The 26,592-nt window shown below is 32.6% G+C and overlaps 1 pseudogene; it reads left to right on the top strand.

Moving 5' to 3' along the window:
- The first annotated feature begins 22,420 nt into the window (after positions 1 to 22,420).
- On the top strand, positions 22,421 to 26,422 carry LOC120185256 (annotated as a pseudogene).
- The last annotated feature ends 170 nt before the right edge of the window (positions 26,423 to 26,592 follow it).

Below are 26,592 nucleotides of genomic sequence, written 5' to 3'. Positions count from 1 at the left end.
CTCCATGACAGAGGATATCGTGCCACTCGAGACAACACAAGTTCAACTCCACAACGAAGGGACGACTGGTTGTCAACAAATAATTTCCCAATTTCAGAGCCAATTTCAACTTCAGAGCGAAAGATATTGGACTCGAGAAAACACAAGTCCAACTTCACAACGAAGGGATGGTTGGTTGTAAACAAACAATTTCCCAATTTCGGAGCCAATTTCAACTTCACATCGAAGGATATTGGACTCGAGACAACACAAGCTCAACTTCACAACGAAGGGGCGACTGGCTGTCAACAAATAATTTCTTAGTTCCAGAGCCAATTTTAACTTTACGGCGGAGGATATTGGACTCAGAACAATACAACTTACTTGGATTTCAACTTCACGATGAATTATATCCAATTCCAAGGCTCAACTTCACAATGAATGGGTCATCCAAGGTTTCAACTTCACGACGAAGGGAATCGTGCTCACCATTGTCTCTCTTGAGACAGTTTCCAAGTTTCCCTTGAAACAAAATATTTGAATCTGGTTTCATTGAAACTAATTTCGTCTCCCTTGAGACATTTTCTTTTGGAACTAAATTTTGTCTCCCTTGAGACAGTTTCTCTTGAAACATAAACATTGAAAACATTTCCCTTGAAATGAATTTTATCTCGATTGAGATAGTTTCCCTTGAAACGAAATTTTGTCTCCCGTGAAACATAAACATTGAAAACATTTCCTTTGAAATAAATTTTATCTCGCTTGGGGTAGTTTCCCTTGAAACAAAACTTTGTCCCCCTTGAGACAGTTTCTCTTGAAACATAAACATTGAAAACATTTCCTTTGAAAACCCTCGAGTTCGATTACACTCAGCTTCGAGGGCACATCATTTACAACATAACTCAAGGCTAGAAGGGTTATCTGTCACCAAAAGACCTTCGAGTTCGACTATGCTCAGCTCTAAGGCACATCATTTACAGCATAATCAAGGCAAAAAAGGCTTATGTCAATAAAATTGTCGAGTTCGATTCCATTCAGCTCGATGGCACCTCAACACTATTATCCGGTTGCAATCGAGGTTTTCAAGCCGAGAAGAAGGTCTGGTAACCATGCTTAGTAGCAAGAAGCTTTTTTCCGTCAGCATAGCTTAAGTCGAGAAAAACTATCTGTCAGCGAAGACTTTTCGAGTTGGTTTCATTCAGTTCGAGGGCATATCAACCACATTGTGGAGTCAAGAGATTACTTTCTAGTCGAATTTTTAGCCAATGTCTTTAAACCGAGAGAAGACCAAAGTGGACTACACGAGAAGCCACATTCTGATTCAAATCATTTCAAGATGGACTCGACTTCGCGACGGATGAGCCATCCGCAATTCAATTCGACAAGTAGTTATTCTTCAACTCCACTGAACGAAAATTTGTGTCTTTTTATCTTTGTCCATTTTTTGTTCTACGAAAAAGGACAAAGAGGGGCAGCTGTAGACACTCATTTTCTTAAAAGATAGTACTAGCAAGAGTTTCTCTCCTAGGAGGACTCTTCCACCACCATATCTTTAAAAGCAACAACCACACCAACAAATGTGCAACAACGAGCAAAGAGTCTAGTTGCATTAGGATTCTATTGTTAATAGGATTCTAAAAATAGTTAGCTTTTTCACTATAATACATGTATCCTCTCCATTTGTAACACACGATTAATACAACAATACAGAGGAAAACACGGAAAATACAAAGGCAAAGCTATTGTAAACGATTCGAAAAGGAAATCAAAGATAACATCTTTTTTACTTTCTATTTGTCTCTTACATTTACGTTTAATTATTATTATTTTATTTATTTAACTTTATTTATAGCACATTTCTCTTGTTACTCATTTTATTTAATTGTTTTTTTATTTTTCTTTTCTTTTTTTTTTCATGTAATATTTTTTTACATTTTATACATTTCTTTTTTACTTTAGTATATTTTATTTTTTTAGATATATATATATATTATTTTTTTATTATCAGTTTTATTAATTATATATATATATATATATACTATTTTTTATTTTTATTTATTATATATATATATATATTTATTTTTACTTTTTTATTTATTATTTTATTTGTTTTTATTATATTTTTTTCTTCTTTTTCTTTTTTTCTTTATTTTTTTATTTATTTTACTTACTATTTATCTTTACTTTCTTTATCTTATCTTTATTTAATTGTTTATCTTCATTAATTAATTTTATTATTTCTTACATTTTATCTAACATGGTTTTGACTTCTTAAGACCATACCTTTAAAACTATCTAAGGTAAGTAATTGTGATCATATTTTTACCTTTTAATTTTAAATTATAAGTGTTATCCTTCCTTTGATCGTAACCGACTCCCGAAGCCGACACATTTCTGGTAAAAACGTATATCGGGTAAGATAGTATCTGACCCACCTAAATTCGTTTTAAGTGGTCGGTGGCGACTCCCAACCTAATATTCAAGTCGAAGCCCAATTCGAGCCCAACCGAAAGACGGTTACGACAAAGTGCTTGGTAGCTCTTGGAGCTTGTGACCGTGATTGGATGGTAAAATTTCGACATATTCATACGGATCAAAGCATTGCAGCTCATCGATTGGCTGCTTAAGCAGTAGAGCTTCTATCGATGGATTTGAATTCACGGATCCTCCAGTGGAAATATTGACCATTTACAAAAGGATTCCAAGTTCTAGTTAATTTCTAGTTGTTGTTGTATTATCAAAAAAAATTAAAGAGAAATTCGAAAACTCAACTTGTATTGTATGAACTCGATCCTACTTAAAAAGAATTAAATAAAATTTAAATCATAAAATAAATCTTATAATTTGATTAACTTTTTTTATTTAATTCGACTCAATTGAATATTATTTTTACTTATAAATTTTCACTCAATTAAATTAGAAAGATTTAAATATTACATTATTATCTAGAATCAATTAAATTAATTTTTATTTATCAAAACCCAAACCTGAACCTATAAAATCAAATTGGAACCCATCATATCTGAGTTTCATGTCCATTCTTAGGCAAGAGTACTTTGATTTGGTGGGTCCCGTACAACATTTGTTTGTGTGAAATGCTCACGGGTGATGCTTAATATATGACTAAAAGGCCGTACCGGTTTTATTATTGTTGTACATAACAAAATCGGTAAAAATTACTGAAAACATCATTATTTCTATCGATTTTATTATTATTTTGGCATTTACCAGGTTTCTTAACAAAATCAGTAAAAGCGCTATCAGTTTGTTATTGTTGTGCACAACAAAATGGTAAAATTACTGAAAACATCATTATTTCTACCGGTTTTATTATTATTTGGAATTTTACCGGGTTTCTTAACAAAACAGGTAAAAGCGCTACCGGTTTTGTTATTTTTTTTACGGTTTTGTTATTGTTGGGCATTTTACCGGAAATGTTAAAAAACATTGATGTTTTAGGTAGAAATAATGATGTTTTAGGTAGAAATAATAATGTTTTTGGTAATTTTTACTGGTTTTGTTATGCCCAACAATAACAAAATCGGTAAAATTAGACTTTTTAATGACAAAATTAGTAAACACAAAGATTTGTTTCCAACATTTTTATCTAATATGGTTCTCAACATAAAGTTTCCAAAACAATGTCGATACATTTATTGTAAGTATCGATCATCAAAACATCAAAGCCAATTATTATAAAGTAATAGGTAAAATATATCGGTTTAATGAGAGAATAGATAAACATATGTGTCGATACATTTTCTAAAAGTATCGACCCCAAAAACATCGAAACCAATAATTATAATGTTATAGGTAAAGTTATATTGTAACCGGTATAAATATACCGGTTTATGATAGAATAGGTCAACATAATGTATCAACACAAATTTAAAAAGTGTCGATATATTTTGTCCAGAATGAATGTCAAACGAAATGCACGCATAAAGTGTCGATACATTTATTAAAAGTATCGATCTCAAAAACATCGAAACCAATAATTACAATGTAATAGGTAAATTTACAATGTATCCGGTAGAAATATACCGGTTTTATGAGAAAATATGTATACATAAGTTCGACACGTTTTAGTTTGTGTCGATACTTTTTTTCAGAATGAATGTCCAACGAGGTGCACGCGTAAAGTGTCGATACATTTAACATTGTATCTATCACAAAAACATCGAAACTGATAATTATAATGTAATAAGTAAATTTACAATGTAACCAGTATAAATATATCGGTTTTATGATAAAATATGTCAACATAATGTATCGACACAAATTTAAAAAGTGTTAATACATTTTGTCCAGAGTGAATGTCAAATGAGGTGCACGCATAAAGTGTTGATACATTTATTAAAAGTATCGATCCCAAAAATATCGAAACCGATAATTAAAATGTAATAGGTAAATTTACAATGCACCTGGTAGAAATATACCAGTTTTATGAGAAAATATGTCTAAATAATGCATCGACACGTTTTAAGTTTGTGTCGATACTTTTTTCAGAATGAATGTCCAACGAGGTACACGCATAAAGTCTCGATACATTTAAAATTGTATCGATCCCAAAAACATCGAAACCGATAATTATAATGTAATAGGTACATTTGCAATGTTAACGGTATAAATATATCGGTTTAGTTAGAAATAGGTCAATATAACGCTATCAACATTATTAAGCGCTACCTAATATGTTATTGTGCTTGATAATGTTTCCAGTAATTAATATTTTATTATATAAGCACTATCTATCATATAAACCTAATATGTTATTGTGTTTGATAATGTTTCGAGTAATTAACCTATTTTATTATATAAGCGCTACATATTACATTATATAAGAGCTATCTAATTTGTTATTTTACTTGATAATATTTCCTATTAAATGATATAACATAACCGGTCTAAATTTTAACCGGTAACTTGTTTAACCAGTCACGTCATTTTTTAGCTATTTTTTAACCTCTGCACAGCAAAACTTTCCTTTTTTTTCAAAAAGAAAAAATCCCGACCGAGATCTTTCAAACTGGCAATGAATCAGACGATCACAGTTGACAGTCAAATGCCAGAAAGTCTCAAGTGCGGTAGTCTTAATATACGACTAAAGAAAGATACTATCGGTTTTGTTATTATTTTTTAAAAAAATTAGTAAAAAAATTACCGAAAATATTATTATTTCTATTGATTTCGTCATTATTAGACGTTTTACCTTTTTTATTAACATATCAGATAAAGCGCTATCAATTTTATTATTTTTATACTGATTTTATTATCATTGAATATTTTACCAGAAATAATAAAAAATTAATATTTTAGATAAAAATAATAATATTTTAGATATATTATTCACTAATTTTACTAAAAAAATAATAAAACTAATAATAATTTTTAATATCTATATATTAAAACTGCAGTACGATAGAATCGCATACACGCTTTTATCAAATGGAATCTAAATTTTCTAAACTTTGACTGTCCTGTCCTTTCCATACATGGGCCCCTTCGTTGAAAATCTAGGTGCACCTCTTCCTTTTACCCTTTTTACCCACGAATCTTTATGCATTTCCCCTTTTGCCACTACCCATCAAAATTGTATTATTTGTTGTTGCTGTTGTAGAAAATTGTATTTTTTTAAATTAACATTTTTTTATAAAAAATAATTTTGGGCCATAAATATTATTATATATATTGAAAAAATATATTTGAATAAAAATTTTAAATCAAAATGTAAAAATTAAAAATTTAAGTTCTGAAGAATATTTTTAACTTTCATTCCATTATTTTGTACGTTAATTTTATTTTTTATAATTTTTATTTTGTTTTTAAGATACAATAAATTATTTATAAATTAATACATTTTAATAAAAATAAAATTAATTTACTTATCAAAGTTCAATTTAGATATTATTTTTTGTCAGCTTATATTAAAATTCTTATTTGGTGGGGTTAATGACAATATACTCTTGAAATCTTAAGTTCAATACATAACACGAACCAAGTGACCTTAACAGTAAATGAATTGTTATTATTTCTTAAATTCTCGAGTTCAATCACTATTTATGTAATATGTGGGCATTTAATATCAAATGACTAAAAGTTATTTTTACGATAAGTTAGAAAAAAAAAACAAATATGTCTTGAAAATATAAAGAGAAGGGCAAAATTGTCAAAATGGAATAAAATGGGAAACGTGTATTTCTAATTTCAATGTTGAAAGAAATTATAAATTCTAAAATTAATGAATTGGGGGGTTTTAGTTGGTTTGACCAATTCGTGTCTCTTTCTCTCTATTTTTATAAGAGTAAAGTATAATAATGATCATTGAATTTTTTTTAAAATTTTTATTTAAGTCTTTCAACTTTTAAAATTTATAATATAGTCCTTTAATATTTAGTTTATTTGTAATATGGTCTCCGACGTTACACTGCTATTAGTACATTTGTAATATAGTCACTGAACTTTTCAGGCGTTTGTATTTAGGTCTCCTAACTTTTAAAACTTACAACACAATCCTCAATTTCATTATAAACCCTAAATTCATTTTCGATCTCGAATTTTCTTTTTTTTCGCTTCTCTTCTCATTTCCAACATAACTTTTCAGTCAGGGATACATGGGAAATTATAATCTAACTTTGAATTATGTGGAGGTGTTGACTTAAATAAGGTTCCATTGAGAGAAGACCCGACCAAAGGACTATCGGGACTATCAACGATTCGAGGTGTAATGTTAGATACATGTCATCTTAAGTGAAACATAGATGTTCGATGAAATGCTTGTGAAAAAAAATGTGGTTAGAAATGCAAAGTTGACAAATACTACTAAGATGAACTAAGTATCATTGTTGAAAGTCATCAAAAAAGTTAAAATTATTTTGTATAAATGACATATAATAATTTGTTCGTTTAATCCTGTGGTTAAAGATTTTCCAACAGATGATCAAATATAATTAAATCCCAAATAGTGTATTCATCTCTCAGTCTCTTTCGCTCACATGCACTCTCGTTTGGTTTTTGTTCTTCAATTTTCCGCCATGTAAAATTGTAAACCAAAGCAGTGCTCTGTCTTTCAGCTTTTTATTTACAAAGAAAAAATGGAGGAAGAATTGCTGGAACGCAACATCGATTGCGTTTATTTCTTAGCCTCTCCCTTCACTTGCAAGAAGGTATTTATTTTCTCTTTTGGGCTATCCGGAAGTAAGCTTTTCCTTTTCGCACTTTCCCATTTTCAGCTCGCATTGTGTGTTTTTTGTTGAAATTTTTATGTTTCTGGAAATGCATGTCAATGATCTGGATATTTAGTGTTAGTTTTGAACCAAAACTATCTAATTTTGTTTCTTTCTTCTTAATCAAAACTTTTAGTACTCCTTATGAAAGATATTCAGTCCATCAGAATAAGAGGTGAAGAGGGTCCTAGGTTATTTTTTTATATTCTTGTTTGGTTTTTCTTTAAATCAGGGAATTAGTTGTGAGTATCAATATAGTAAAATCGCCAGGCTCAATCCGAGATACTGTTGGTACTAGTTTACTGGGAATTGTATTGATCCAACCTGTGGTTTTCGGCGTCCCGTGAGCTCATATTCTTTTTAATAAGTTCATGTTGATTATGGGACTGATATATCGTGAACGAATTGAATTTTTTTACATGTTTTGAAAATTTTACAGTTGAATTGTATTGAATTATAACTTTAGAAGACAATTTTGCATGCACGCAACTAAAAAGGCATCATGACAGGGTATTATATTTGGAGCAGCTACTTGACCCTGTCATGATGCCTTTCGAGTTGCGAAAGAGAATGAATGGTGAATGCGCTATTTGAAATTTCATTATATTTGATCATCTGTTGGAAAGTCTTTAACCACAAGATTAAACAAATAAATTATTATATGCCATTTACACAAAATAATTTCAGCTTTGTTGTTTACTTTCAACAATGATACTTAGTTCATCTTAGTAGTATTTGTCAACTCTGCATTTCTAACCCCATTTTTTCTCACAAACATTTCATCGGACATCTATGTTTTACTTGAGATGACTTGTATCTAACATTACACCTTCAATCGTTGATGTCTCGATAGTCCTTTGGTCGGGTCTTCTCTCAATGGGCCCTTATTCAAGTTAACACCTCCACATAATTCAAAGTTAGATTAAAATTTCTCATGCATCCTCGACTGAAAAGTTACGCTGAAAATGAGAAGAGAGAAACAAAAAAGAAAATTCGAGATCGAAAAGGAATTTAGGGTTTAGAATGGAATTGAAGATTGTGTTGCAAGTTTAAAAAGTTCGAGACCTAAATGCAAGTGTCTGAAAAGTTCATTGACCATATTACAAACGTACTAACGACAGTGTCGAGGACCATATTATAAACGGACTAATGTTTGAGGATTTTAAAAATTAAGAAACCTAAATTAAAACTTTAAAAAAATTTAATGATCATTACTATACTTATCATTTTCTCTCTTTCTTCCTAATAATAATAATAATAATATTCTGCGCATATTTTGCCTACTTTTCTCGCTGTTGCTCAATACCTCTCACTCTTGAACACCTTTTCCTCATCAACTTTATTTGACTTGCAAACTTGCTTCTCTCCTCAGCTTATCAAGCAAGGATTTCTGGGTTTTCTTCATTTTTCTCTATTTTTTCCACTCTTAGTTTTGGCTTGCATGACCTGCTTTCATAGGTTTGATTCTCACCTTCTCTTTATTCTTCTTTTCCCCCTGCTGAAAACCATTGGAACTTCATTAATGATTACTGGGTCTCTCTTTGTTTGTTTGAAAGTTGTGTTTCGCCTGATTTTATTTTATTTTATTTATTAATCATGGAGATAAGAAAATTCTAATTGTTGATTGGTGGGTGTGCGAATTATGTTTTTCCCCTCCTTCAGTTTTGGATTATTCTGGATCTGGGTTTGATTTTTTTTACTCGAATGCTGCTTGACGGATTTTCTATTTTGTTGTTAGAAATTTATGTTTGATGAGTTGAGTGTATGCTGATTTGGGTCCAACAAAAATGGTTTGCGGAACAGCGAATGTTTTCTGTGGCTGTGATTAATGTTGCATTTTATCGTTTTTATGAATCCTTGGCTGTGATTTTATCAGTAAATACGTAGTTGAAATTTGTAGCCGGCTCGTGAGCTTATTCACTGAATTATTTTGGTGTACATGGAATTTGACACTGGGTTTTGAATATGTCACAAGTAAATCCATTATTAGTTATAAAAGATTTGAACTTCGAACACTTCTGTTTGATCAAGGGTTTACTAGGTACTTTCTTTGCATTTTATATTGATAATATAATTTTGCATCCCCTAAATTTCTAATAGAAGTTCCTAAGTTCGCACTCCCGAGTATAAAATCCCGCATCCATCCCTATTGAAGATAAATGGGGCTTAACGTGGAATTGATGTAATTTACGATGCAATCTTCGTTTGGACATGTTTTCTTGCATATGATTTTACAATAACCACTCCATGTAACTTGTTTAAGAAATGAAAGCCTAGATTTTATCGTATTAAGACATTCAATAGCTAGAATATTGTAGTTTAGGCACAAGCATTTAGATTATTAATGTTATCGGTGGAATGAATTATTCATTCAATATTATAAGACAAATTTGTTACCCCAATCCCTTTTCTTCTTTCATGCACCCAGACTGCAATGGAATGCCGATGCGTATATGTTGGCATTAATGATGTCCTAACCAGAGTATCAAATAGCGTTCCGAAAATATGACAGCGGCAGTGATATTGCAGTCGCGCCACCGTCCGAAACCATTTTTCATGATTTTTGCGGTAAGTCACGGATTCACACCAATCTACGGGAAACAGACGATTGCGCCAATAACAGGACATAACAACTGTTATTCACCCGTGATTCCAAGACAAAAACAAAAATCAACATTGCCTCTGCAATCAAGCGTTCAACCGTATACAAAAACAAAAAAGAAAATGAAGGGAATATATTCCTTGCAACTTGTGAGCCCACAAGTTTACTAAAAACTGAAAAGAAAGAAAACAATTGACTTACAACCAGGGCAGGGACAAAACAGATTAACAGAGGCTATTAGTAATTAGTGAACGGTAGAATCAAATACCTATTACCAAAAATCTTACCAAAAATCAATCAGGAAGGGGAAGAGCAGGAAAAACAAGCCCAGTCAATAGGAAATATTATGTCCGTCGAGATTCGCCGTCGGTGAAGGAGTAGATCAAGCTTCCCGCTTCCATTTAAGAAGGTAAAAGTTTTTTTTGCTGCTTAGCTTAGGAAGATTGAAGATGCAATCTTTACTCGGGATTTGGGGTTTCGAATATGCAATCTTCCCTTCAATGAAGATTGAAGAATAGTGAAATGGGTGGGGGTGAAACGAAGAAGATTGAAATGGGGTGTAAACCCCAAATTTTGACAGTGAATAAAATGTAAGTTTTAAAAGTTTAGTGGTTAAAGTATAAATTTTGAAAAGTTTAGGGATTGAAATTGTAAAATTTCAAAAGTTAAATTATTGGATTTTTTAATTGGTAGTTTACCTCAAGACAATTAGCTTAGTGGGTTTCAGAATTTTTGATCTGGAGTTTGTATACAATTTTATTAAAGGATAAAGATCGGTATATTATTCGAATAACCGGATCGAATTGGAATATTACAAAAATTTGAAGGAAGGTAGGCTTGGGTTGGAAAATTTGTATGGATATTTTTAATTAGTGGAAATTAAGTTGGATTGGTGTAATTTGGTGAGAATTGCACTATAAATTTAAATAGTGCAATTTAGTAACTAAAATGAAATTTGGGAAAATTGGAGGGTAAAAAAGAAAATTGGAGAGAGAATTGCTTTTTAATACTATTAAAATAAGATGAAAGAGTGATATGGGTGTAATTTTGGGAATTCATTAAGGATAGTTTTGGTATTTGGCCCAAAAGGAATAAAAAAATCATCAATGAATAGTTTTAAAAGTTAATAATTGGAGATTTTTTTAGAATTCTCTTGAAACTCTCTTTTTTTCTCTAACAACCGGACGAAACCATAGCCAAGGTAACCAAGTTTTTGTTTTTAATTTTTGGTCTATTTTTACTAGAATTTTAAGTTAGGTTATTAAATACCAATAGACTACACCTTGGATAAATATGCAGAGTTGTATATATCAAGGAGATAGGTCGATTACATGGAGTGCCAGTATCCATCATATCGGACATGGATCAAAGGTTCACTTCAAGATTTTGGAATTCTTTGCATAAAGCATTGGGTATTCAATTAAATTTCAGTACGACCTTTCATTCACAGAGGGATGATAAGTCAGAAAGTACTATTCAGATATTAGAAGATATGTTGAGAGCTTGTGTGATTGAGGTCAAGGAATCATGGGAAAAGAAAAGTATTTGCCTTTAGTATAATTTACCTTCAATAACAGTTATCAATTGAGCATTAAGATGGCTCTGTATGAAACTTTATATGGGAGAAAATATTGAATACCATTAAAATGGTTCGAGTTAAAAGATCGAAATCTTGTTGGTCCAGATTTATTTAAAGAGGTTGAGGATAAAGTATAGATAATCTCAATATAGCATCTGATAGACATAAGTTTTATTCAGACTTGAAGCGAAAAGATATTGAATTTCAAGAAGGTGATAAAGTTTTTCTTAAAGTATCACATTGGAAAAAGATATTGCGCTTTGGGCGCAAAGAAAAAATTAAATCCAAGATTCATTGGACCTTATGAGATCTTAAAAAGAGTTGGACCGGTGGCGTATCAGCTAACATTGCCTCCAGAAATGGACAAAGTTCATAATGTATTTCATGTATCGATGCTTCGAAGGTATCGATCAGATCCTTCACATGTAACTACACCGGATGAAATTGAGATTCAACCGGATTTATCATATGAAGAGGAGCCAATAAAGATTTTAACACATGGAATCAAAGAACTAAGAAATAAGATAATTCTATTGGTAAAAGTTCTTTGACGAAATCATAAAGTTGAGGAAGCAACTTAAGAACGTGAAGAATATATAAAAAGAAAAAAATTCCTCCCTAACTTAAAATTCTAGTAAAAATAGACCAAAAATTAAAAACAAAAACTTGGTTACCTTGACTATAGAGTTTCGTCCAGTTGTTAGAGAAAAAAAGAGAGTTTCAAGAGAATTCTAAAAAAATCTCCAATTATTAACTTTTAAAACTATTCATTGATGATTTTTTTATTCCTTTTGGGCCAAATACCAAAACTATCCTTAATGAATTCCCAAAAATTACACCCATGCCACTCCTTCATCTCTATTTTAATAGTATTAAAAAGCAGTAAAATTATCCTCTCTCTAATTTTCTTTTTGACCCTCTAAATTTTTCAAATTTCATTTTAGTCACTAAATTGCACTATTTATATTTATAGTGCAATTCTCACCAAATTACACCAATCCAACTTAAATTCCACTAATTAAAAATATCCATACAAATTTTCCAACCCAACTCTACCTTCCTTCAAATTTTTGTAATCTTTCGATTCGATCTGGTTATTCGAATAATACCTCATGTAACATCCTCAATACCGGGTTAGTGACTAAAGTATGAAATTTTAAAATTTTAGTGACCAAATTAGATAAATTGAGAAATTCAAATATTTAATTGAAGTATTTGGTGTATGATGAATTAATAAGTGAAGGAGAAGTAAAAGGGTAAATGGGTCATTGAACAAGGAAAATAATTAAATGATAATTAATGGGTATTATAATGCCCATGTGAATCATAATTGAGGAAACATAGTTTCCAAACAATTCATCTTCTTCTTTTCTTCATCTTCTTTTCTTCTTCATCTTTTTCTCTTCTACAATGTGAAGACCCAAGTCAAGGTAAGTTTAATTTCTTTTGGTTAATTCTCAAAATTCAAGAGTGGGTTTTGATCCTTAGGTGATACTTAAGCTTAAGGAAAGCTTAAGTTGTTTTATAATCAAAAGATGAAGAAGTTATGAAAGATTAAAGAGAATGTGTTTCTAAGTGAATTTCTGAAAAAAGAGTTAATAAATGAACTTTGAGATGAAATTTGACTTGTCATAGGTGTGAATAATAAGTTATAAGTGTTAGAAATAAGTTTGGATAACATGAAAAAATTGGTATGATTCTTAGCTTTAAGAATTTGAATTAAGTATGGGAGATAATAAAATATTGGAATGATAGGTTGGCATGTAAACAAAGTCAATAATTAAGTTTATGCTCTGATCGAGTTTTGTAATATTTTAAACGTATTTGTATAAATGTAAATGTATAGTAATGAACGGTAAAAATTTTACGAGTTTTATGTATATTTTACGGAATTACTGTAGCAGTACTATAGCAGGGTATCGATACCTGTAGCAGGGGTATCGATACCCTTGAAGCAACTTGGAAAAATTTTGACATTCGATACTGTTCACGGTATTGTTCATTACTGTTTACGGTATTGTTCATTACTGTTCACGGTATTGTTCATTACTGTTCACATTATTGTTCATTACTGTTCACGATATTGTTCATACCGTATATTACTATTCATAAAAAATATATATTTTCTTAAATTGATTATAACGAACATAATTCAACAATATATGATCATATTTTCTCAATATAAGTCCAAATGATATGTATTTTATTAAGAATATTGTTTTAAATAGTCAATGTGACATCTTGGACTCGTATCCGGGTCGGGTACGGGTTGGGGTGCTACATTTAATGGTATCAGAGCTACGGTTTAACCGATTCTAGGCATAAACCAGAGTCTAGAGTGTTTTATAATGTATACATGCCAACAAAAATAGTGAAAACTTATGATTTGGTATGGTAATGAGTATGTTGTTTTGCTAATAGAATGATATGTTTATTCTTAATAGATGTCCAGACATAATAGTTCTCGAAGTCAAGCGGGAGATGATCGGCCCACTAAAAGTAGTAATTCACCTGCCTTGGCCAGGCAAGGCGAAGAACAAGCACCTTCTGGAGTGTCTGTAGCTGATCAAGATGTGTTATTTAGAACGTTAGATGCAATATTGACGCGTTTCCAACCTCCTGCTCCATCAACTCCCAGAGTAAATGTAGCAAAGGAGTTGAGAGGATTAGGAGCTCTCGAATTTAAGGGAGAAGTCGGGGAATGTCCGGTTGTAGCGGATCTTTGGTTAAATGATTTGAAAATTATGCTAGATGGTCTTTACTGCTCTGAAGTTGAGAATTTAGATGAAGTTGTGTCTTTACTTAGAGGACAAGTTAGAATATGGTGGATGAATGTCACCAGGAGGATGTCAAGTGATCAAGTAACTTGGTCTCTGTTCTTGGAAGAATTTAAGCACAAGTATATAAGGGATCAATTTATCAGGCAAATGAAGCAAGAATTCTTGAATTTGAAACAGATGAATCGCATTGTGTACGAATATGAGTACGAGTTCAATAAGTTAAGTCGTTTTGCAACTGAGTTAGTTTCGACAGAAAAAGATTCATGCGATTGGTTTGTGGAGGGCTTGCGCCCAAGATTAAAAGAAATGTTGATTTTACTGAATCTATATTCATTTCAAGAAGTAGTAAATCGTGCTAAAGCTCTAGATAGAGCTCAGAGTGAACGGTTTGGAGAGCAGAAAGCTCAATCATCCAAAAGAACTAGAGTTTCATCAGGTTTTGCACCACTCAAAAGAAGTAGAGATTTTAGTTTTCAATCTCAAATACAGTCACAGTCGATGGTATCCTCTGCTAGAGAACCAAATCAGATGAGAGCTAGACAGACTCAATCGTAGGGTCTGGTGTTGGGCGAGCACAACAAGGTCAAATTAGACAATGTCAGCTTTGTGGAAGAAACTATAGTGGAATGTGTAGAATGGTTACTGGAGTTTGTTTCTGATGTGGAGAAACAGGGCATTACATGAGGGATTGTCTGTTGAGGTCTCGAGAGCCTACACAGTCGGAACGATCTGCTTCGATATCTCAGAGAGGAAAAGGTAGAGAAATAGGCAGAAATCAACATGAATCCTCTACTCAACAGGAATTACGCTCTACTGCTAGAGTATATAACCTCAAAATCAATGAAAATTGTGATGATCCAGAGTTAATAACAGGTATATTTCAACTCTATTGTATAGTAAATGCGTGATGATATTGGTTGATCTGAGTTTTCATATGTATATATTAGTAGTAAATTGGTGAGAGAATTGAGAATTCAATTAGAAGTTATTTATAATGATATGATAACAACAACTTTATTAGGGCACAATGTTTGGATAAATAAGATATGTTAAGGGTGTTCTATTAGAATTCAGAGAATTGAATTTCCTGCTAATTAGACGGAATTATTATATGAGGGATTTGAAGTAATAATTGAGACCGAACTAGTTATATAGTTAATATACAAATGTTAATTGTAAATTGAAAAGAGTAAAGTTAATCAGTTCAGATGGATTAAAAATTATAGTGTTAGAGGATCTCTATAGTTCTGAAATAGAGTGGTTTCTTCGCAGCATGGACAAGATAAAGTAGAGGGGATATATGTTAATTGGAGAATATTGTTTTGAAATGGTTTAAGAATTTGTATATCAGTGATCAGTTATAAGACAAAGGTAAATGGAATGGTTGAATTCGAACCAAAGGAATTGTATTATGGATGAGTGAGAATGAAGGTTTGATAAGTGAATGCAATAGAGGATGAATTATTTTGATTGAAAAGAATATATATGGATAGTTTGATGAAGGTTTACGTTTTGATTGAAAGAAATAAGTTTAATAATAAAGTATTGTGATAGTGAGTGTATTAAAGTTAAAAGATTTATATGTTTGAAGGAAACTAAGGATTTATAGAAAAGTTAAATGGATAAAGAGTGATAAGTATAAAAGATATGAAAGGAATGTAAAAATATAAGGGAAAAAGGTAATGAAAGAATTAAAGTAATGGAGTGAAGTTTATAATAACACGAAAGATTTATTGAAGAGGTGATATGTAAAAAGGAATAGTAGACGTGTAGATAGTATTGTGTATAAGCAAGAGTGTGGATATGATAAGGGGTTTGCATTATAGATGGAAAAAGTTAACGATGGTTAACAAAATTATGTGATGGAAATGTATTGGAATTATAAGATATTGTTAGGTTATAATAACAAAATATGAAGTGGATCCGGATACAGTTGTATATTTTGATCATAGTGGTATGATATAGTGAAGGAAGTGAGGATTTGTATGTTTGAGTAAAGCTAAGGATTGATAAGAAGAGTTTAAGAATAGATACATTAGTGATCGGTTTATAAGATGAAGAAAGTTAGAATGTTGAGTTTGAATAATGGGAATTACATAGTATATGAGAATGAATGTGGATTTGATAAGATAAATAAATTATGGTTAAGATAATTCTGATTTGGAAATGATGTATATGATTGGTTGATTAGGGCTTGTGTCATAGATTGAATAGTTACTATTGACTAGTTGTAATAAGAAGGAGACATAATTATAATACGTGAAAAGGATATAAGACTAATTAATCAAGTATGATGTGGATATAGATGAATGTATGCAAAGGAAACTAAAGATAGTAGTAGATAGAATAAAGATATTGTATAAGAATAAGATTTTTTTTGGGAAATTTATATGGATTATAAGAGTTATGAAGAGGGAATAAAGAAAGGGATAATCAAATATAAGTATAAGTGATGTGAATATAATAAGAGAAAACGGGTGAAAGATATGATTTAATTATGTAATAAGGAGATTTTGATTATGAAATGATAAAGGGAGAAAGAAATGAAAATGATAGGGGTTAAAGGATCAAGCAAGATAAGAGTATTATATTCTAGATGATAAAAGAATATGAGTATTGTGATTTAAATAAAGATGATATAAGAACAAGAAATTTGGTTATTGTTGTAAGGTAATTAAAGATTAATGATGAAACATTTTGATTCATGATGTTGATTGGAAAGGATTAAGATTATTAGTTACTGTTTATATTATAAGTAGCATTAGATGGATATAAAGGAAGAAGATAGTTGAGAAACTAAGGGATTGAAAAACAAGTTTTCTGAAAGTGACAAGAAAGATTAAGTAAGAGAAGCAACAAGAGAACAGTAGAAGAGATGTTATTATCAAGATGTGGAAGTGAGAGTTTGAGAAATTCAGAATAATCTCAAAGTGACATTTAATCAGAAAAAAAAAACCTATTCTGACCTTAAAGGAAAAGATATTGAATTTGAAGTTGGAGATAAAGTTTTTCTTAAAGTATCTCCCTTGAAGAAGAACCAGTGAGAATATTGGTTTATGAAGTCAAACAGTTGAGGAATAAAACTATTCCTTTAGTCAAAGTATTATAGAGAAATCACAAAGTAGAGGAAGTCACATGGGAACTTGAAAAGGATATGCGATATCAATACCCTCATTTGTTCGTGCAATGAAAATTCGAGGATGAATTTTCTTAAGGGGGAGATTTGTAACATCCTCAATACCAGGTTAGTGACTAAAGTGTGAAATTTTAAAATTTCAGTGACCAAATTAGATAAATTGAGAAATTCAAGGATTTAATTAACGTATTTGGTGTAGGATGAATTAATAAGTGAATGAGAAGTAAAAGGGTAAATGGGTCATTGAACAAGGAAAAAATTAAATAATAATTCATGGGTATTATAATACCCATGTGAATCATAATTGAGGAAACATAGTTTCCAGACAATTCATCTTCTTCTCTTCTCCAACGTGAAGACCCAAGCCAAGGTAAGTTTAATTTCTTTTGGTTAATTCTCAAAATTCAAGAGTAGGTTTTGATCCTTAGGTGATACTTAAGCTTAAGGAAAGCCTAAGTTGTTTTATAATCAAAAGATGAAGAAGTTATGAAAGATTAAAGAGAATGAGTTTCAAAGTGAATTTCTGAAAAGAGTTAATAAATTAACTTTGAGATAGAATTTGACTTGTCATAGGTGTGAATAATAAGTTATAAGTGTTAGAAATAAGTTTGGATAACATGAAAAATTTGGAATGATTTTTAGCTTTAAGAATTTGATTTAAGTATGGGAGATAATAAAGTGTTGGAATGATAGAGGTTAGTTAAAATGGTTGTAGTCGAGTTTGGTGATATGAAAGAAGCTTTGTATAAGAAATTTCAGTGAAGAATTGATGAATTTTCGGGTGAAAAAGCATGTTTTGTGCAGAGTGTACCGATACCCCCTTGAACGAAAAATAACAGAATGTAGTAAGGGTACCGATACCTCAAGGAGGGTATCGATACCCCCTAAAGGAAAAATTGAATATTGATTCATTAAATTCGTTTAAGCTATTAGTATCAAATTATAAGGTTTATGCTCTTGATAATTGTCTTGAAAATTATATTTATGTAGATACAGAGCCTAAATGAATTCCGGAACAATCGAAGGATTAGGATTTATTCAAAGCAAGCAAGGCTAAGGTGAGTGCAATTTTAATTGTACTTATGTTATTGAATGAACATTGGCGTGCGATGAGCCAGTGATGGAGTTACTATGGTAAGAATTGACTCCTAAAATGTTATTTGATTTGTGATTCTTATATGAGTATGAATACATGAAAATGGGTATAGTATATTATATGTGACATGATATACATGCTTACATGAATATGCAATATGTATTACATGTTATATGAAATGACATAAATGTTTACACATATGTGATATGTGACAGAATAAAATGTATATGTGATCACAAGAGAAATGACATGAGTACATGAACATATGAAACATAAAAATAAATGCCCATGGTATATGATACGAGAGCTATAGGCATAGTTGGCATGCCAAGAGTCGAGGGTCTACGCGGTCCTTCGGGATATATACAGAGGTCCTTCGGGACAAATACATAGGTCTTTCGGGACAAATTTCACATGCCCCTAGTGAGACCCCATATGAGCTGTGGTGACAACAATAGTGCACAACCTCAATGTACTCGAATACCTTGAGTTCTCAGTAATGTACATAGGCTTACAAAAGGTATAAAAAGTGTTTACATTATTACATTATTACATGTTAGCATGTTTTTATTATTATTTACATGGAATTATATATGACATGATTGAATAAGTAGATGATATTTTTATATGTATATGAAATGCATTATTATTATTATTATATGTTATGTCTCACTAAGTCTATGACTTAGCGTGTGTTTTACACGTAGGTACCGAAAAGCAGAGAGAGATATCCATTATAAGCTCAGCAAAACAACATAACTCCACTTGAAGGTCAGATCAGAAGTAGATTAAATAGTATATCTTATTATGTGAAAATAGGTTGGCATGTAAACAAAGTCGATAATTAAGTTTATGCTCTGATCGAGTTTTGTAATATTTTAAACGTATTTATGTAAATGTATAGTAATGAACGGTAAAATTTTTACGAGTTTTATGTATGTTTTACGGAATTATTGTAGCAGGGTATCGATACCCTTGAAGCAATCTGGAAAATTTTAATATTCGGTAATGTTCACGGTACTGCTCATTACTGTTCACGATACTGTTCATGGTACTGCTCATTACTGTTCACGATACTATTCATATCGTATATTACTATTCATAAAAATATATATTTTCTTAAATTGGTTATAACGAACACAATTCAACAATATATGATCATATTTTCTCAATATAAGTCCAAATGATATGTATTTTATTAAGAATATTGTTTTAAAAAGTCAATGTGACATCTTGGACTCGTATCCGAGTCGGGTCCGAGTTGGGGTGTTACACCTCAAGAGAAGGGTATAGGGTTCGAATGTATCATCTGTGGTAAGGTAAAGGGTTCTTGTTTTATCAGTTTTCAATCTTGTCATTTTGTCAAAGATCTATAACTCTGATTCTTAAAAGAGCTTTTAATCAAGCGGATATTTAAAGAATTTCGAGTCTGAAATTACTCATTGCTCATAACTTCAGAAGGTAGAATTTAAAATGTTCGATTGTCAAGTGACTTACAAACTTTTTAAAGAAAAGATAAAGAAAAGAAATTCAAACAAGACAATATGTGAGCGCATCAAAAGTTCATAGTGGCTACAATGATTTTTCTTGGTTTGCACTAGAATGCCTTATCATTCATCGAATATCCATGCCCCTGAATTGATTAAATGTTGAACCTTGCGCTTCAATGCCCCACAATTCTCAGTAGTATGCCCCGAGCTTCCCATGTGATAATTACATACTGCATTAGCATCATGCCCCTCAAGAAATAGGGGTTCTTTCAGTTTAGACTGAACTGGAGTCAGAAGATTCTTCTCAACTAGGACTGGGAGCAATTCTTCATATGTCACCGGAATTTCACCAATAGGGGTCTTTTTTCGGGTCACTCTATAAGGTTTGGTCCCATGATTAGTTGAATAAGACCTCACTGTATTGACCTCAGCTCTTTTCCTAACGTCAATATTGTCAGAGCCTCTAATCTTACCATTCTTGATAGTTTCGATCATTTCTCCACTCATGACAATGTCAGAGAAATTCTTGGTGGTTATCCCTATCATGTGATCAATATAGGGAGGTTTTAGTGTATGAATGAATGTAGTAGCGAACTCCTTTTCGGTCACTAGTGGATGCATCTGAGAAGCAACGTCCCTCCATCGTTGTGAATATTGTCGGAAGCTCTCGTTGTGCCTCATCTCCATGTTTTGCAACGTAATTCGATCAGGGCCTAAATCCGTCATGTGCTTGTATTGACCCACAAAGGCTTGAGTTGAGTCTTTCCAAGAACATATTTGAGTACGCTTTAGCTGGTTATACCATTTGGAAGTCAATCCAGATAAACTATCTTGAAAACAGTGGATCAACAACTTTTCATTTTCCACGTAGCCAGCCATTCGACGACAATACATGGTCACGAGGGATAAAGGACATGTGGTCCCATTATACTTTTCGAATTCTAGAATTTTGAACTTTGTTGGGAGGATTCCCATTATACTTTTCGAATTCTAGAATTTTGAACTTTGTTGGGAAGATTAGATTGGGAACCAAACTTAACTTTTTGGTGTCACACTCGTAGAATAACTCGAACGTTTCCTTAGATTTTACCACCTCCTCTAAATCCTTCATTCTTTGGATAATCTTTTCATTTTCAACTAATTCATTTAGGTCAGAGACCTCAATATTAGTACAACGTTCACCTGGCTTCAGCCCAGAAGCAGCAAGACAGTCAGTGGAGAATGAAGCTCCAATATTATATGGTAGGTTCTCGATAGTGAAGTAGACTGGTGATCGAATTCCTTGATGCACAGAGATATACTCAGGAATGTGAACAAGTGTGAAACCCGGAGGATGTGTGGGGTCTTCCACAGTGGTCTTTCCAATGGTCAAATGTCTCCTAAACATTTCTTCCACCTTGTTCAACATATTTAGCTGAGAGTTTGCGATATTAGTCTCAAGTTGTGCTAACTTGTTCTTCATTTCTTCTTGCATCTCTTTCTGTTCTCTCTCAATTCTGGCTAGCTTATCTTATATTTCTTTAGGCATTTTCTTTCGTCGTGCAGATGATAAGCGTTATTGCTACTAGTGTGAACCCAAATCACTACGATCGAAAACCTTATCTTATTATCATTATGAATGTTTCAATGTATGATTTGCAAATATATTAATGAATGCAAGTGTCATGCAAAATGAATGTATGCAAAAGACATTGATCCCAAAATAACTGTTCTTAGAACAATTCTCGAAAAACTGACAATGTCTCGGTACACTGGGGAAGTGAAGATCTGGTCCATCTGTAAGTTATCTAGCTCATGCGAGCGTCATGGTTCTACATCATCTTCAAAAGTTCTACTTTATCTCCTACTTTCAGAAATTTTTCGAGCTAGTTCGCGATCTTCAACTGTTGGCTTCGGCATTGAATCATCTCGAGTCCAACTTGTTACCTCAACAAGCAAATGTTTGAATCGTCTCCTTGGTAGATAGACTCCCTCTAGCTCCTACTTCCTCTCCTACTTCCAGAAATCCTTCGAGCTGGTTCGTGATCTTCAACTGTTGGCTTCAGAGTCGAATCGTCTCGAGTCCAACTTGTTACCTCAGTAGGCAAATGTCTGGCTTGTCTACTTGGTAGGTAGACTCCCTCTTGACGCTACTTGATCTACGTAGAGCATCTTCGAATTTCCTACTGATCCCAGTGAAAGGCATTGTTATGGCATTATTTTTCAAGAACCTTCTAAATGATCAACTATTTAGGGATCAATACCTTTGAATGATATGTCATGTTCATGCAAGAATGCAATAAGAGCAGACAAAAGGAAACCGATGTTAGTAGAAACAAGATATAAAGAATCAAGTTAGTTGAAATGATTAGTCAAAGAAATATAATATTAGCAACAATAAATAAATTAGACTCAAAGTTGAAACTGAAAAGCAAAAGCATACAAAGAAAATTGATTGTCCAAACCGCATGCGTTCTAATTCTCCTAGGCTATCCACATGGCTCTAGCGGGGTAGGCTTACTAAATTCTGTATGTGAGGTTGGGTTCTAGCAAATGGTTCCCAAACCATCTTTACAACCTACTAAGGTTGCCCCCGATTCTGGCCTATTACAGATTTACGAATCGGGTTCAGCTCAGGAGATGACACCACTAAAAGTGTACCTCGAATCTGATATTCGGATAGCCAACTTAGGGTGCTTTCCAAAGGTACTTTATCAGACCCACACAAGAAAGCTCAATTCTCCTCGTGAGGTGTGATGTTTCTCTCTACTTAGGTAAACCGGGTTCGAGCTCGGGTTCAGAGCTATGATATGCAACAATCCTAAATAATTCACAGAAGTGTAAGCATTAATCAGAGAGAATATTTTTTTAAAAAAAAAATCATAATGAACTGTAAATTATTGAATATCAAATTCATAATTTTCAAAATAGTAAATATAGGGTAACCAACTCGTGGCTCGACTCTCAATTTGTTTTTAAAAAACAAAAAACAAAAGTCCCCAGCAGAGTCGCCAAGATGTGTAATCACCAATTTTCAACATTAAAAGTAAAAAAGAGCTTACCTACCATATTCTTCACACCTGCTCCCACCATCCCCTATTTCCTGCAGGAATAGGTGCATAATCACCCATTAATTTGTAATATTTTATGTTAAAATTATGTAAAAGTTTGGCTATAAAAGCCGAGCAAAATGTATGAGGAAAATGGAACTTGCCGATCAATAAGAACAACTAATTTTTATCATCTATCGAAACAAAAAAATACCTCCTATAATTCTCTTCTTCACCATTCAATATAACAAAAAGAAATATTTTAAAGGTATCAATTTGGATATTTCATTCTAGCATTTTTTTTCGAACAATATAGTAAAATAGAAAGAGAAAGAGGGTGAAACGCTTACCCTTTTTCTTGGTCATCGTCAAGGTCGAATAGTTCCGGGATGTTAGCAGTTGGAGCTTTGGTTTCAGTGGGTTGGAACTACATTGGCCACCATGGGTGGTGGCCAGTGTGGCCCTTTTTTTGTGTGCGGGGAGTTCGCTTCGAAGAAAACAAAAAGGAAGAGGGTGGCCGGCGCTGATGAATTGGTGTTGAGGGTCGACGATCGTATGGTGGCCGGCGTGGTATGCTGTTAAGTTTAGTGAGTGGTGTCGCTTGTGAGAATATAGAGTAAGGTGTGTTGGGGGAGATTTTCGCACATAAATGAATCTGGAGGAAGAAAGTAAAGTAATTTTAGGTTTTGGGCTAATCACGTATCAAGTCCTCGATTTTTAGGGTCTTTTAGTTTGTTCACTTATTTTAGGGTTAAATTGCAGTCCATATCTTTATAGTTTTAGCGTTTTATGATTTGGTCATTATCAGGGTAAAATCATCTTTAAGCTCCCCTTATTTTAGCTTCTTTTACACTCTAGTCATTTACTTTGTTATTTATTTGAAATATGCATATTGATTTTATTTTCTTGTATTTTAGTCATTGTTATATTTTATTTATGCAATTAGGTCTTTATTTTATGTTCATTTTATGTTCATATTTTTAATGTTTTTATTATCTTTTGTTTTAATTATTTCAATTAAGTTTATTTTTAAATGTTTTGTTTCATAGTTTTAATTCTAAATTTAATTTTTAGAAATTAGGACGATGCTTTAGTTTTAATTAGGGAGCAATTCGAGTCGAGTTTTCGCATAAAATGTCCGATTACTCGAATCTATTGCTTGAATTTTAAAATTTATTAAGAATTAGTATTTTTCTAAAAATTTTAGTTTAATAATTTAGGTAATAATTAAGTTTTAACTAGTCTCTTAGCTTTAAAAATTATTAATTTAGGTCCTTAAGCTTTTAATTCTTTTAGAACTCGATGTTTTAGATCTTGACTTTTTACTCCCCGAATTTCTATTAGAATTTTATTTTTTCCATAATTAATTAAGATTAATATTAGAGCCTCCACTTTTAGTTATATTTCAAATTAGTCTTTTAATTTATGGGATAATTCGAGTCGGCCCTCGCATAAACACTCGAGGGACCATATCAGTTATTCGATTCAATAATTATTTAAAATCAAACAGGATTAATACTAGAGCCTACATTTTCATATTCGAACCCCTAAGTTCCTTAATTCTCATAATTTGACATCTTAAGTTAAAAAAATCCTTAATTTACTTTAGATTAATTAGGATTAAATAAAACTTTGCTTAATTATCTTTTTTTTTATAAATCTAAGGCACTATTCACTTATTTAAGGAATTAATAGTATATCTCCTGCGATCACGCTCAGGGGTGACTACTAGTGATTCCCTAAATAGATCGATATCATTTTCAAAGCCGCATCATGTTTTCTAAAAACGAGGCAATGTTCGGTTATTAGACACAATAGTTGATCTTCCGCATTTACGCTCGGGGGCGAATGTTATCGGTCTCAATAAACGATTACCCTTTTGTCACTCGCCTTCATCCATCCAATCAGGTACAAATTTTCTACCAATGAAATTTGTCCGCATAATTTTTCATAATCCTTCCATGGGGAAACTATTTTGTTGTTAACGTCCCCTTAATTTTGGAAACATTTGAAGGTATTATTTTAGAGGGTCTCACTCTGTTATTTCTCCTCAATTCATGTAGGGTTTAAGGGACTTCATAAATGAAGTAAATACTCTTGCATCATTGCAGCATCCAAATCTCTGTAAATTGCTAGGATACCATGCACGTGATGTTTCAGAACAAAGAATGTTGGTCTATGAGAGGTCGTTTCATGGAAGCTCAGACCGGCTTTTATATGGGAGATCAGATGGACCGCCGCTTGATTGGAATACCCGAATGAAAATTGCTTTATGTTCTGCACAGGGTCTTACTTTCTTGCATGAGGAAGGACCATCTCAGGTATAGTTCAAATCTATATCGACATCTATATTTTCGGATGATGAAACTGAATGACACCACGTGTAATGTGCATGTTTGGACTTGCGCTTTGATCATGTAATTGAGATAACAATTCTGTTTGAAATAAGATCTTTTATTGATTAGTCTTCCATGGATGTTATGAATCATTCCCGATCTTGCTATACATTAGTTTGTGTCGAATAGTAACTTTTGGAAATTTGCTTTTATTTTCCGAGTTCTATTCGAATTTCATACATGCGTAATTACATAAACATCCTGTCATATGCAGGCAATGTACAATGAATTTTCAACTGCCAACATACAGATTGACAAGGATTTCAGTGCGAAGCTTTAAGGATATGGTTGCGTCGGTCATATCCCAGAGACGGATGAGATCTCCAGTAATTCAGTTGTAAGTTACTTTTCCATGCAATTGATCTTTAAGTTTTGTATCTATAGTTATTATTCTTTGAAGAAGAAAAATTGTGGTGTTATGAGTTTATCTCGACTCTATACACAAATTTACTTTTTTGAGTTAGTGTCTCTCTATGCAGGCTGTGGCAAATATTTCTGTGGAGACTCTGGAGAGAGGACGACCAACTCCGAAGAGAAATGTTTGGAGTTTCGGAATTGTTCTACTCGAATTACTCACTGGCCGGAAGAACCTTCAACCGTCATCCCAAGGAAGAGAGGAACCTAGTTAAGTGGAGCCGGCCATTCCTAGCTGATGATTACAGACTGTCACTCATCATGGATCCTCAGCTCAAAGGTCGATTTCCTATGAAAGCTGCCCGTACAGTGGCCGGCATCGCCCAAAGATGTCTCCAGATGGACCCATTGGAAAGACCGACCATGAGAACCATAGTCGAGCATCTCAAAATCATCCAAGACATGAAGTATTCGTGTCGGTTTCCTCTGCAAGATCCAGCAGCAATAGCTGGTAAACAGATGTCAAGGTCACCAAGTCTCAACGGGATCATCACTCCTGCCCCCAGGTCTAGTTTCTCGTCATCACCACCCTCGGGAGCAAGGATGTCCTTTTCTCCTACAAGACCACCTAATTTGCCATCGACGCTTCCCCGCATGCATGTTCCGCCACCATGTCATTAGAGGAGCTAGAGAGGCAAGAAAGTCGAAGATCATCATCAGCAACCCTTAGAAGGGCCAGTGTGGAAGGATATTGATTGCTTCTAATGTAAGGCATTTTTTTCTCTCTTTTTTTAATTCAACACAACATATAGAAGATAAAATATGTGGTTCTTCTACCGTCCTATCCTTCTAGATATCGAAATAGAAGAGGATGCTGTTTTTTTGTAGATAAAGAGTGCAACCCTGTTCTTAAATTACACTGTTA

The sequence above is a fragment of the Hibiscus syriacus genome, unplaced genomic scaffold, assembly GCF_006381635.1.
Source record: "Hibiscus syriacus cultivar Baekdansim isolate YM2019G1 unplaced genomic scaffold, ASM638163v2 tig00113084_pilon, whole genome shotgun sequence".
Taxonomy (NCBI): Eukaryota; Viridiplantae; Streptophyta; class Magnoliopsida; order Malvales; family Malvaceae; genus Hibiscus; species Hibiscus syriacus.
Note: the sequence above shows the minus strand (reverse complement) of the source record. Positions and strands in the feature narration are given on the sequence as shown.